This window comes from Diceros bicornis, chromosome 4 (genome assembly GCF_020826845.1).
Source record: "Diceros bicornis minor isolate mBicDic1 chromosome 4, mDicBic1.mat.cur, whole genome shotgun sequence".
Classification (NCBI taxonomy): domain Eukaryota; kingdom Metazoa; phylum Chordata; class Mammalia; order Perissodactyla; family Rhinocerotidae; genus Diceros; species Diceros bicornis.
The window spans coordinates 98,869,709-98,882,954 of NC_080743.1; the positions used below are offsets into that span (position 1 = coordinate 98,869,709).

The 13,246-nt window shown below is 45.3% G+C and overlaps 1 long non-coding RNA gene across 1 annotated transcript; it reads left to right on the forward strand.

Moving 5' to 3' along the window:
• Positions 1–528: 528 nt before the first annotated feature.
• Positions 529–10,218, forward strand: LOC131404946 (uncharacterized). The gene is made up of 3 exons (XR_009219880.1): positions 529–951; positions 8,679–8,758; positions 8,926–10,218. It is a non-coding gene; the product is annotated as an uncharacterized LOC131404946 (long non-coding RNA).
• Positions 10,219–13,246: the final 3,028 nt, after the last annotated feature.

Below are 13,246 nucleotides of genomic sequence, written 5' to 3' on the forward strand. Positions count from 1 at the left end.
CCCGCTCCCGGCCCAGCGCACCTGCCGAGCGGCGGGAGCCGGCGCCGCCTGCCTCCCCGCCCGGCCCGCAACAAAGGCGGCGGCGGTGGCAACTGCAGGCTCGGCGCCCCCGCCGCGGCCGAGCCGCCCAGGGCCCCGCGGGAGGGGCCGCGCCGCCCCCGCCCCCGCCCCAGCCCCCGGACCCCGCGCCCCGCCGCCGCGCGCTCACCGCCGGGCCGAGCGGCCGGGCCGCCGTGGAGACGCCGAGGGCTCCGGCCCGGCTGTCACGGCGCCATCCTCGCCGTCTCTCCGGCCGCCCGTGCGCGCGGCCCCTCGGGAGGCAGCGGCGAGGACACGTGGTGGGAGGAGGGAGGGTCCGGCCGGAGCTGAGGGTGTTGGGAGGCGAGGGGAGGAGCGCGGCTGATGTCAGCAGGGCTCGGCGGCGCCCGGGGACGGCGCCCGCGCCCGCCCCTCCTCCCCGCGCCGCTTCCGGCCGGTCCGCGCCGCGCGCTCCTCCCGGCGGAGCTACTGACCCGCCTCCCGGCTCCTCGTCGCTGGCCTGGCACTCGTGCCTTCTGCCCGCTCTGCTCTCCCCCGGGGCAGTCAGCTGCCAACGCACTGTGTGCGACCTTGGCGTGCAAGAGGCAGGAAGAACCCGGATTTATTTTTTGACTGAGTGTAACATGAGCGCACACATCCATGTGCTGTTTTGCATTCACCAGTGGTTTGCACTTGCTTGGATGAGCGCTCAAGGCACTCTCGCCATGCTTCAAGGAATGCCTTATGAAGAGTAGACCAGCAAGGGGAGCGGGGGATCAGGAGGGGTCCCGGAGCTTTGGGAAGCATGCTGGTATTCTGGCAGGCATATGTCCAGAACTTCGTTCGCAGTATACATGGAGAAGGAACTTCCTATTTTTTGTGGTTTTGTTGCCTGTTGAATCCCAAGCGCGGAATCTCGGGGACAAAGTAAGTGTATAGAAGGATCTTATCCAAATGTTCAAAGGAGTTGTTTGCTTGCAGCTCTGTGGACAATACAACAAAGATGAGGGAAGAAGCCCTGAAGCCATTCTCATTCTAGAAGATTCAGGGGTTGGCTTTTCCTTGGGAATTGGTTGAAGAAAAGATTATTCTGACAGCTGTTAAAACGGTTAAGAAGACTTTACTCAGGATTATTAAGATAGGTGTCATGACTATGGCAGTAGGGGAAAGAGATCCCACTCAACTCTGAATACAGCAAAGACAAGTTGGGAAATTACAGCTCAGGCACAGAGTGGAGGGGTCAGTGGATGGAAAATTCCTGAGAGGAGACATCAAGGGGAGGGGAATTCTTGCTAAACCCATTTAACAGGATTCTTACTGGCCAGGCGGGCCAGGATGAGCAGATATCAGTGTGGGGGAATTGTCTCTAATCTGACTTAGCAAGATTCTTCCTAAAACTGAGTGTGGCGGGCTGGGGACAGGAGCCGGTGTGCGTGTGCCCAAGACAGAAGCCCAGTGGAGAAGAGGGCTCAGAGGAGCCTGACTAAAGTTTGGTCAAGGAGAGAGTATGGCAGACTTTTCAGACTGTCCCTGAGACCTGAGTACCTGCTGAAAAAGATCTCTCTCCAAGTTTTTGTGGCCACTTCTATTTATTTATGTGTGAATTTTACTTCTCTCTGCCATGGGAGAGGCTACTGTGGAGCCGTGGAGTTCTTAATACATAAAATATAGTATGACAAACACATCTTTGAAGTGTAATTATGGCAGACAACCCAAGACCAGGGAAGGTCTAATCGAAGGATGGAGAAAATTATTCACATATTGGGAGAGAGGAGGATGTTAGAATTTTTTGGTTCTTTTAATAAACAGTTCTTTTTTGTAAATAAAGTTAGCATTTTTAGAGCAGGAGTGACATTTTAACTCAAATTGATTAACATTCTCAACTTTTCTAAGGAAATGGCTGGTTGAAATGGGAAAGTGAGGAAGATGTCAGGAAGGGGAAGGGTACTAGGGGCATTGTTGGCATCTCACCTTGTTGCAAAAAAAGTGATACAGGTTATGAGATGACCCAAGAGGACTATTATGTTAGGGTTTTAGACTCTGAGAGCCCTCATGTTCTCATGAAGCTTCGATTAGGTTTTCCCTGGGAAGAAGCCAACCAGCAGTGACCCACCTGAATTCTTGACTTTGAACCCTCAGCCCCACACTCTCAGTTATTGTCATGGGACCCACCTTTGGACAAGTCCATAATTGCTAACTAGACTTACTCTAGGAACAGAGTGCTGAGGTAGGCACCATGCACCGCAGACATTCATGTTTAGGTGGCTTTGTAAGTCACATCACTTGTCTCCACCTGGGTTTCCTCATCTTCAGAAAGAGGGAGTTAAACCAGATATTGTCCAAGCTTCCCCTCAGCTCTAGCATTCCATGATTCCATTCTCCATAAGACTTCATCTTGGTCTGAATGAGGAGTGACTGAAGCTAGTCTTTGGGACAGCACATGGTTTTGGTAATTCGGTAGGGTGGATTTCTGTTAGTAAGTGGTTAATAATATGAGCAGAACACCTATGAAATCAATATATAATTCTTTAGTGATGCTATTGGTCTGACTTCATCTTTTCTCCTATTGAATTATTGCAGTGCACAAGTCATATGGGTTCTAAAGAGTCTAAATCCCACAAAATACTCATTTTGAACTGTAGTGTCTCCTGGTAAATACATATTTCTGACCTTCAGTAGAGGCTTCACAGCCCTCAGGTCAACATGCTACTGGCCCCTGTTGCTCCAATCCTTGGGGACTGTGGTAGATTGAATTACTAGTCTTGATTCTTTGCATCCCTGTGATAGTGTTATACAACACACCTCGCTGAGTTCTCACATGTGCAGGATGTACTGCAAAGCCCTTTCTCTTGGCCTGGAGATATGACATGCTTTGGCCAATGGAATGTGGGTGGAAGTGATTGTGCAAGTTGTGAGCATAGGTCATAAAAGGTCTCTTATGTGTCCACCTATAGCTCTGGGAGCATTTGTCTCTGCCATGACAACAACATGCCTAGGTAGTCACTGCTCCTCCAGCCTGGGCTCCAGAATGAGACCTGTGTTACACAGCCATCCTGACCGACACGAAGACCAACGCACATGAGAGGAGATCGCTGTTTTGTTTTAAGCTGTTGAACCCTGAGGTGGCTTGTGATGTAGCATTTTTGTGGCTACAACTTGTTGAGACAGTGATCAGAGGCAACCTTGGACTTAGGGCTCCCAACATTGGGCCCCATGGGGTTGCTCTGAGGCAGAGGAAGGGAGAATTGCCCATTTCATGGTGGAAATCCTCAGATATATGGACAAGGAAATCCTAGATTGGGAGAGGGGGAGGACATGTCACTGCTGACTGTATCTTTTTCTTCCCTGGGATTCTGGCACTTCACAGGAAGATCAAGATATGACCCCAACCTTAGATATTTCTCAGTAAAGCCTCAAGATATTCCTGGGAGATCTTGATAAAATGGTAAGGGAGACCCTGCTCTGGACAGTTCTTGGAAGGGCTTAGAAGGTTCCTGGAGAGGAAGCATGTGGTGGTTAGAGCACCTCACACGTTAAGGAATGCTGAGATGTTTCTCTAGAAGAAGAGGAAAGAGAATTGTAACAGTGTTGTACTAGCTGCTGTAAAAAACAGACCCCCAAATGTATAAAGCTTAAACACAACAGAAATTTATTTTTCATTTATGTAACAGTCCTTTGTGGGTGTTTCTGGTCCACAGGTGACTTTCCTCCATGCTGTGACTTAGGGATCCAGGCTTCTTCCATCTTGTGGCTCTGCCATACCCTTGGGCCTGTGGCTTTCTTCATCCACCAGAGTGAAGGGGAAAGAGGAAATGGAGAAGTCACACCCTTTTCTTGGCCCTGAAGTGACACACATCTCTTCTGCTCACATTCCATGGTTAGGATCATTTACCTGGCCACATTCATGAAGGGGCTGGGAAACATAGAGCATGTCTGGGCAGTCCCTCTCCAGAGACGGCTCCACATGTCGAAAAGGGAGCCTGGATTTCTGTCTCTGCCACAAAAAGAAAAGGGAGGCTTTTCTTTCAACACTAAATATTTCATTCCACTCTCCTCTTGCCTGCAAGGTTTCTGAAGAGAAGCCCAATGGACTTCTTATCATCATTTCTCTCTAGGAAAGGTGTTTTTTTCCTTTGGCTTCTTTCAAAATTTTCTCTTTGTTTTTGATCTTCTATGGTTATAATATGATATTCCTAAGTGTAGATTTTTTGGTATTTTCCTGCTTAGTGTTCTCTGAGCTTCCTTGTCTGTGTTTGCTGTCAGTCATTAATTTTGGGAAATTATCAGCTATTATTATTTCTTCTGTTCCTTTCTCTCTCTTTTCCTTCTGGTGTTTCCATTATGTGTATGTTATACCTTGTGTAATTTTCCCATAGTTCAGGGGTTTTCTTCCTGTTTTTTTTCTCTTTGCTTTTCAATTTGGGACATTTCTGTTGACATATCTTCAAGCTCACTGATTCTTTTCTTGGCTGTGTCCAATCTACTGAGGAGCCCATCAAAAACATTCTTCATTTCCGTTGCAGTGTTTTTCATTTCTAGAATTTCCTTTTGATTATTTCTTAGAGTTTCCATCTCTCTGCTGATTTTACCCATCTATTCTTGCATATTGTGCACTTTTTTATTAGAGCTTCTAGCATATTAATCATAGTTATTTTAAATTCCCTGTTCGATAATTCCCAAATCTCTGCCATATCTGAATCTAGTTCTAATGCTTACTTTGTCTCTTCAAACTGTTTTGTGCCTTTTAGCATGCCTGGTATGTTGAATATACGTATCACGTTGTATGTATGTATGACTCTATGTAGCATGTTGAAAGCCAGACTGAGGTATTGGGTAAAAGGAGCTGAGGTAAATAGGCCTTTAGCATGAGGTTTTATGTTTATTGAGCTAGGGGCTAGGCTGTGTTTACTATTTGCTGTAGCTGTAGGTATCAGAGGCTAAAATTTCCTCCAGTGTCTTTGTTTTTGTCTCGCCTGTTGTCTTTATATTTCCCTAGAGACTCTTTCTTAAATAAAGTCTGAGGCTTACAGTTCTTTTATCTGTAAGCCCCTGTTACTGTGCAGGAGCCCCATTGATATGCTGGTAAACTACTAGGGGAGGAGAAGCATTCTATGATCTATGATTATGTCTCAGGGTTTTCATGAACCTGTGTCCCTGGGCTATGACCTTCACAAGTGCTTCTCACCTTCCTCCTTCTTCCCCCTTAAGTGAGGCAGGAAGAGGGGGCTGGAGTTGGGTGTTTCCCTTCCCCTAGGTCAGTTAGGCTCTGGTAAACCCCAATTTGCTTAGGCTCTGGTAAAACAGTTTCCCTTGAAGGCAGGCCTTTGTTGAGGAGAACAGAGCACTCTGGGCTTATTTTAAAATTGTTAATTTGCCCCTTCCCCCTGCAGGATGTATGAGGCGATTTTTCCCCATATTCACCCTGAGAACCTGGTAGAGCTACTGGAGATAAAACTCAGGAAAGTGTGGGGACCTCCAGGAATGTTTCTCTCTCTAGCTGGTCCAGGCTAAGTCTCCAGTAGTTAGTCACTTGTCCCTATGTGTTCCTACCAGGCTCCAGCTGCAGCTGCTGATTCTCTGTATCTGCCTGTCTCTCTAGTTTCTGGGGTGGCAGTTTGTCCTGTAACCTTGATTCCCTGATGTATCTAAGACTTGTTGACTTTCAGTTTGTTCAGAATTTTTTCTTTTTGTGAGAATGGGAGTAACAACTTCCAAGCTCTTGACATGTCAGACCAGCCAGGGTGCTTTAGACAGGGAAGTTACTTAAGCAGAGCTGGAGATAAGGTGATGGCAACTCTCCCACTTTACCTTTCTCCTTAGGGCTGGCCCAGTTCAAGAGCTCATTTTCTTTTACACCAGTGGGGGTGAGCTCAGTATAGCCCATTTATACTGGTTCTTCTAATCTCTTAGCTTATATGTTACGTCCACAACCCTTTACCACTCTCTTCTAAAATATTCATTTATTGCTCTTTGTCTTAGCCTCTGAGATGATGCAAAATGAATCTAACATAACAGCCTTGTCAGTATTTAAAAATTTCTGTTCTATCCCTTCAAGTCTCCTTTAAATATCCCTGTTTTCTTCACTATTTCCTCATACGGCATGGTTTCAAGTTTCTTGTCCATTGAGATTACTTATGATCTATTGTAGTTCAGGGTTTTCCTGAGATATTAGTAATACCATAATCCTCAAAGTAATTTTCCCACATATATTTTTGTATGTATTTATTCCTCTCTTCTTTCTGCAGACAGAGGAGCTTCTTTACTGGAAAGGAAAAAGCAAACTAGATCTTCAGCAGAAAACAAAGTTTCCTCTAGCAATGAGTGCTGGATGAAATTTCTCATGTGTCCTGTGTAAGGAACACTGAATGATATTATACAGAGGAAGAACATTGTTTGAGAAAATGTAGTCTCAAAATTCAAGTAGCGTAGTAATCAGCTTTTGCTGCACAACAATGGAATGTTAGTGGATGTAATGTGAGCAGAGAATTGAGCAGTGCTTGCACAGTGGGACTTGCCTCTGATGCTCCCGTCACTGGCAATGAGGAGTTTCCCCTGGGTAGCTGCTCCTTGAGCCTGGTCTCCAGACAACAGCATGTGGAGCACACCTTAGCCCAACCCACAGCCTGGAACCAAGCCCAACCAATCTGCTGCCTGAAGCAGAGCTGCCAGTGGAGCCCAGCCTAGTCATTTGATCCGCAGTTGACCTAAAGACCAATGAACATAAAAGTAAATGCTTGTTATTATAAACCACTGGGTTTTGGGGATGAGACCAGGCTGAAGAAGCAGTTACCTGGAAAAACCTCTTCACTGCAGATCATTGAAGCATAAGAGGCAAGCTCCATTGTGCAAGGTCATGTCAATCCTCTGCTCATATTATGTTCACTGACATCCCATTGGTCAAAGCAAGTCACACGACCAAGCCCAAAGCCAAGAGCTGGAGAAATACCCTCGGTCCACCATGAGGCTATGGTAAACGTGTCGTCTCAGTCTGCTCAGGTTGTCTTAACCAACAGACATTTATTTCTCACACTTCTAGAGGCTGTTCCGAGATCAAGATGCTGGGAAGGTAGGTTTCATTCTGAGGCCTCTTCTCTTGGCTTGTAGGTGACCGCCATCTCACTGTGTGCTCACATGGACTTTCCCTAGTGCTGCATGTGGAAAGGGAGAGCAAGATCTCTCTCTCTTTTCCTCTTTTTATAATGCCACCAGCCCTATTGGATTAGGGACGCACCCTTATGACCTCATTTAACCTTAATTACCTCCCAGAGACCCTATGTCCAAATACAGTCACACTGGTGCTTAGGACTTCAACATATGAATTTTGAGGAGATGCAATTCAGTCCATAATAGGTGTCAATGTATCATACTACCACAAGGGAGTAAATAATTTGAACCAACAATTCAATCTACAAAATTATTCATGACCTTCCTTCATGAAAAATATACTCACACCCATTCCAAGATCCCCTCAAGTCTCATCTAATCACAACATCTGCTCAAAGTCCAGATTTTCACGACTTACATCAGGTCTGCTTGATCAGGAGACCTATGAACTAAGAAGGCAAGTTATCTCCTCCCCACGCCTGCACACCCTATATAGAGTCGTGGCACAGGGACAGGATAACCACAATAAACACTTTGATTTGAAAAGGGGGAAAATGGGGGGCTGAGCAGTCATATTCATAGGAATTCTGAAAGCCCACTGGGCAAGTGTTGTCAGGTCCCGTGTCCTAGGGGTAGGGAATGTCCCTTGGTTAGGCCTTGGGTCTGCTCCTGGGAGTGGCTCCAAAGTTCATTGTTCTTCATCACTGTGGCTGCACACTCTGGGAGATCCTTCATTTTCCATCATTCTCCTTAGCCTTTTCTGAAGAGGCCATAGGGGAACATGCCCTTCTTGGTAGGAGAGCAGCCTTCTTAGCCTGCTCCGTGCCTTTAAAAGATGGAAGCTCACAGATCCTTTTACATCTTGAACAGACTCAGGGTTTTTGTTTATAGTCCAGGTTTGTGGGGCACTTTTTGCCAATACAGCTCTCTTAAAAACTTTGTGAGTTTTCTAACTAATTGATTACAATCCACATCATGTGCCCAAAGCCACATCTACTACTCTTTTGGGGATATGGCTCTTTCTCTCTAGACATAGTTAAGGACATTTTGGGCAATTCAGGCTTCTAGGCCAAGGCTTTTAATATTTCTTGCAGGGTTGTGCAGCTCAAAAGATCTACTTTACGATACCTCAGTCCTCTCCAAGGTCTTAAGAGAGAGCCATACCATTGATTTGGTCTTTTTCTTGAGGCTGTGTTTTAATGGCTGCTCCTGTGATTTGATGAGAAGTAGTTTCATTTTTCCAACTCTGCAATTTCTGTGATCTCTATATTCCCTCTAAATTCTGCTTGAAAACTGGACAGTTCATTCCTCAGTTCTCATTGCCCTAGCACTTTATCAAAAGTGACTAGGAGCAACTAGTTCACAGCCAACAGTCTGCCTTAGAACTTCATCCCTCAACCATTTCATTAGGTACATTACCTGTCTTTCAAGTAACTACAGGTGACAATCTTACCACTACCTCACAAAGGGCATCATTTTCCAGCTTCTTGTAACAGTTTCTGGGCCACCTGCTTCCCACTCTCAAACATCCCTTTATGTTTTTGTTACAAGAGCAGCCCATTTCCAGATACAAACTTCTGTATTAGTCAGCTTTTGCTGTATAACAAACTACCCCAAAACTCAGTGTCTTACAAAAGTAAGCATTTATTTTTGTGCTCATTTGCCTGCATGTCAACTGTTATTTAGCTGATCTCAGCTGGGCTTTCCTGGGCAGCTGTGCCTCAGGAGGTGGGTTGGCTGCATGTGGTTTCAGCTTGTGGGCTGGGCTCAGGTGTGCTCGTGTGTGTTTGCTTTCGGTTCCAGATTGAAGGGGCAGCAGCTACTAGAAGGAAAATCTTCTCATGGTGGATAACTGGAACATGAGAGGACAAGACCCTCTGTACAAGCACCTTTCAAGTCTTCACTATTTACTAATAGCCCACTGGCCAAGGCAAGTCATGTGGCCAAGCCCAAAGTCAAGGGGCAGAGAAACATACACCCTGCCTACCATGAGGCCCTGGCAAGGCTGTGGGTGTAAAATACTACCACAAGAGCATAAAGAATTGGGACCAATACCTCATAGGAGTTTATCACAAATAGCTATTTTTTTTATTTGCTTTTCTGCTGATTCCCTGTTATCAGGAGCCCGAATGATGTGGTATTACGATATGTGGGAAGGAGAAGCATTCTATAATCCTGTGATGAGGTCTCCGTCTTTTAAAGAGCCTGTGTTCCTGGGCTGTGACCTACAGAAGTGCTTCTCAGCTCCCTCCTTCTTCCCTCTTAAGTGAGACAGGAAGAGGGGGTTAGAGTTGGGTATTTCCCTTCTCCCAGGTGACTTAGGCTCTGGTAAAACCCACGTTGGTTAGGCTTTGGCAAAATAGTTTCTCTTGGCGGAAAGCCTTTGTTAACAAGATGCTATGGGCTCATTTCAAAATGGCTACTTGTCCCCTCCCCTTGCGAGAAACATGAGGGGAATTTTATCTTCATTCTGAGGACCCGGTGGAGCTCCTAAAAGTAAAACTTATGAATGTGTATCGGCTCCACTAAGACTGGCCCCTGGAATTTTTAACTTGTAGGCTGGTCCACGCTTAGCCTCCAGCAAGTGTTTCTACCCATACTGGCTCCAACGGTGGGTTTCTGCTCCCAGTAGGCTGTGATTGTCTGTATTCATCTCTCTTGCTCATTTTCAGTGTGGTGGCTTGCCTTGTAATCTCGATTTCCTGACAGATCTAAGAAGAGTTGTTGATTTTCAGTATGTTAAGCTTTTTTCTTATGAGGATGGGAATGACCACTTCCAAACTCTTTACATGTCAGACTGGAAACTGCTTTTCTTATTAGGAAAAAACCCACTTTTACTCATGGAAAAGAATAAAAATCACTTGAAATTCTCATCACACACATGTAACTGCTGAATATGGTTGTTTCTTAGGGAAGGTTGAGGGAATAACATCAAAATGTAACTCAATGAAGATGATCCAGTAAGGTGATGAGTGGATGATGTTTACTATTTATCCCTTAGGTGTCCAAATCTTGATCTAAGTAGTGAATTTAAAGGTTTTGGAGGAATAGATGGAAGCTTATTTGTTGGTCAGTCTTCTCTAAATATTGTCGTCCCCAGCCTAGCTTTTGCTAGGAGCTGGAAAGGAGACAATTTGCTATTGAGAGACTGAAATGCCAGTGTCTTATATTGCCCACTGGAAGATTCCATACACTTTGGAATCTGCATCAGCCAGGGGAGAGTTGACATCCAATTACAAAATTACAAAAATTAAGTGATCAGGATAGAAGGGCACCTGTAGGCAAGGCCAGACTTCTTTAAGAAGTGACTTTAGGTCAGTTTCAGCACATGCTTGGTGGAATCCTACGTTCTCAACTTCAAACGTGGTAAAGTAATTTTGGCTGTGAAAAATTTTAAAGCACATGTTAACAGTTGTCCTACAGAGGTTATAGAGAAATAATGTTCCCATGAATCATCTAGTGGGTCATTTCTATCAGCATAAAAGCATGTTGCAATAGCTCTCATTTTTAAAAAACCCTCTTTACCTCTGGCCTCCCTCCACGTACCTTCTCTTCGCTGTCCTTCACCACAACACCCTTTGAGTTGTCTGTTCTCACTATCACCTGTGCTCTCTGCCATCTTCCTCATGAACACTCTCCAATTGTGTTTTCTCCCTTAATACTCTTCTACGACAGAACTGGAAGGTCCTCAGGAAATCTTATGTTGCTAAACTGAATGACCAATTCTCAATTGCATCTTACTTGACTATGGTAGATTGTTACATTGTTGTTCCATAAAGAATCATTCCTCTCAGGATCCACCCCTCTGCAGTCTCCTTCCACATCAGCTAAGGACTTGGCAACAGGACTTGTTTTGACCAATGGGACATCAGCAAGTCTTAAGCATGCAGAAGCTTGATAAGCACTTGTGCATTGATACTTGCTCTCTTAGAGCTCAGTGGCCAAGAAAACAAATCTGTGCTATCCTGCTGGAGAGGTCATATGGAGGAGAATCAAGGTGCAGCAGCCCAGACTGGCCACCAGATCTGTGAATTAGGTCATCGGGAAAGAGGCAGCTCCTAGCCAACCTGCTGTCTGACTGTAGCTGCTTAAGTGACCCCAACACGACTATCAGAAATGCTGCTTAGGAGTGGTGTCAACATTGTGGTGGTGTAAACGACATTTCTCCTTTTTATCTCCCCTTTTTAACAATGAAACAGACAGCCATCCATGAACAAAATCACCTTTATAGGTGTTGTTAGATCTAGTACCATGTGCCAAGGGACCCGGGAGGAGTCTTACCCAGCTGTGCATCCAATAATAGGCAGACCTTGGTATGGGCTATGGAACCAGGGAAGCCAGCAAACCTGCCCAGACCCCTCTCAACACAGTCAGGAAAAAACATGGAAAGTGTTGACCTGGGTAGATACCCACACATGGGAGAGAATTCACAGAAGTCTAGCCTTCCTGAAGGGAGATTCCAGCACCCCATTCTAGAAAAAAAATATGTGAGTTTGGTTGCAGAGTAGATGGTGGTAAGAGAAACTTTCCCAGTGCCATCCCCCACACTTCCCCCCGCCCAACCACCCCGTGCCAAGGATACACTGCACAGGGTCTTATCTGTCCAGCAGCCATGACTTCTCCTGTTGGGGAATAGGATAGCGGTGAGTGAGTGCTTGGCTACCCTAGCTGTGCAGGAAGTGACTGGAAAACCCATTTCTCTCCAGCAGCACCCAGAGTACTGAGGTGGGGCCTCCATGACTTGGGGGAGGGAGGAGCTTGGGAGAAAGGCAGATAAGGGACTCCATTCCTGCTGACTGCACTCAGCAGGAAGTCTACTTATGAGCTTCTGGGCACACCACACCCAGGGATCTCTCTATTGGATCCGGGGGCACCCCCAATGCCCCAAGTGCTAAACCCACACCTTGCCCCGCTCTGCTACTGGCTCCTTGTGTGCACTTCCATGTGAGGCAGCAAGAGAGAGCTCCGGTAGACAGGGAGCATTCAGAAACAGGCCACTGTGGGCAAGGGAGAAACCGCAAACTTGAGCTATAGCACCATCCTCTGGAAAATAAAACAGAGGTTTCCAGTAGGCAGCCTAGTGACTTGTAAAAATGAGAGAAGACATAAAAGTTTAAGAATCCTGCCACAGGAGGGAGCAGGAAGAGTGAAGCAGGTGTAGCAATACAAAGACGGAGAAAACCCCAGAGAACAACACCATCGAACAGAATACCCCATCAGAAAACAACTAGCAAAGATTTAAGGAGGCATCAGCTACTTCAAATGCAAAAGCAGCAACACAAAACTACAAGGAACATGAAAAATCAAGGAAACATGCCATCACAAAAAGAAAATACTTCTCCAATAACTGAGCTCAAAGGCACAGAATTTTGTGATCTAGCTGGTAAAGAATGTAAATAGCTCTTTTGAAGAAACTCAATGAGCTATAAGAAAACTCAGAAAGGCAATTCAACAAATTCTCAAAAAAATATATGATCAAAATGAAATTTTTTTCCAAAGAGATAGAAATAATAAAAAAGAACCAAACAGAGATTCTGGAGCTGAAGAACTCAATGAATGAGATGAAAAATGCAATAGACAGCATCTGCAGTAGAATAAGGGAAATGGAAGACAGAATAAGTGAGTTAGAGGACTGGAATTTTGAAATAACCCAGTTAGAGGTGAACAAAGAACAGAGGAATGAAAAAGATCAAGGAAAGCCTGTGTGATCTATGAGATCCATAAAAAGGACAAATATTAGAATAATTGGGATTCCAGGAGGAGAAGAGAGGGAGAAGGAAGCAGAAAATTTATTTAAAGAAGTAAAACTGAGGGCTGGCCTGGTGGCACAGTGGTTAAGTTCGCACATTCTGTTTTGGCAGCAGGGTTCACAGGTTTGGATTCCAGGCACAGACCTATACACCACTCATCAAGCCATGCTGTGGTGGTGTCACATATACAAAATAGAGCAAGTTGGGCACAGATGTTAGCTCGGGGCCACTCTTCTTCACCAAACAAAACAAAACAAAACAAAACAAAAAACAAGGAATAAAACTGAGTTAATGGCAGGACTGAGTTTATTCGTCTTGAGAGATGGTTGTTTTGTTCTTTTTCTTTTATTAAGAATGGTATGTCACTGCTTTTG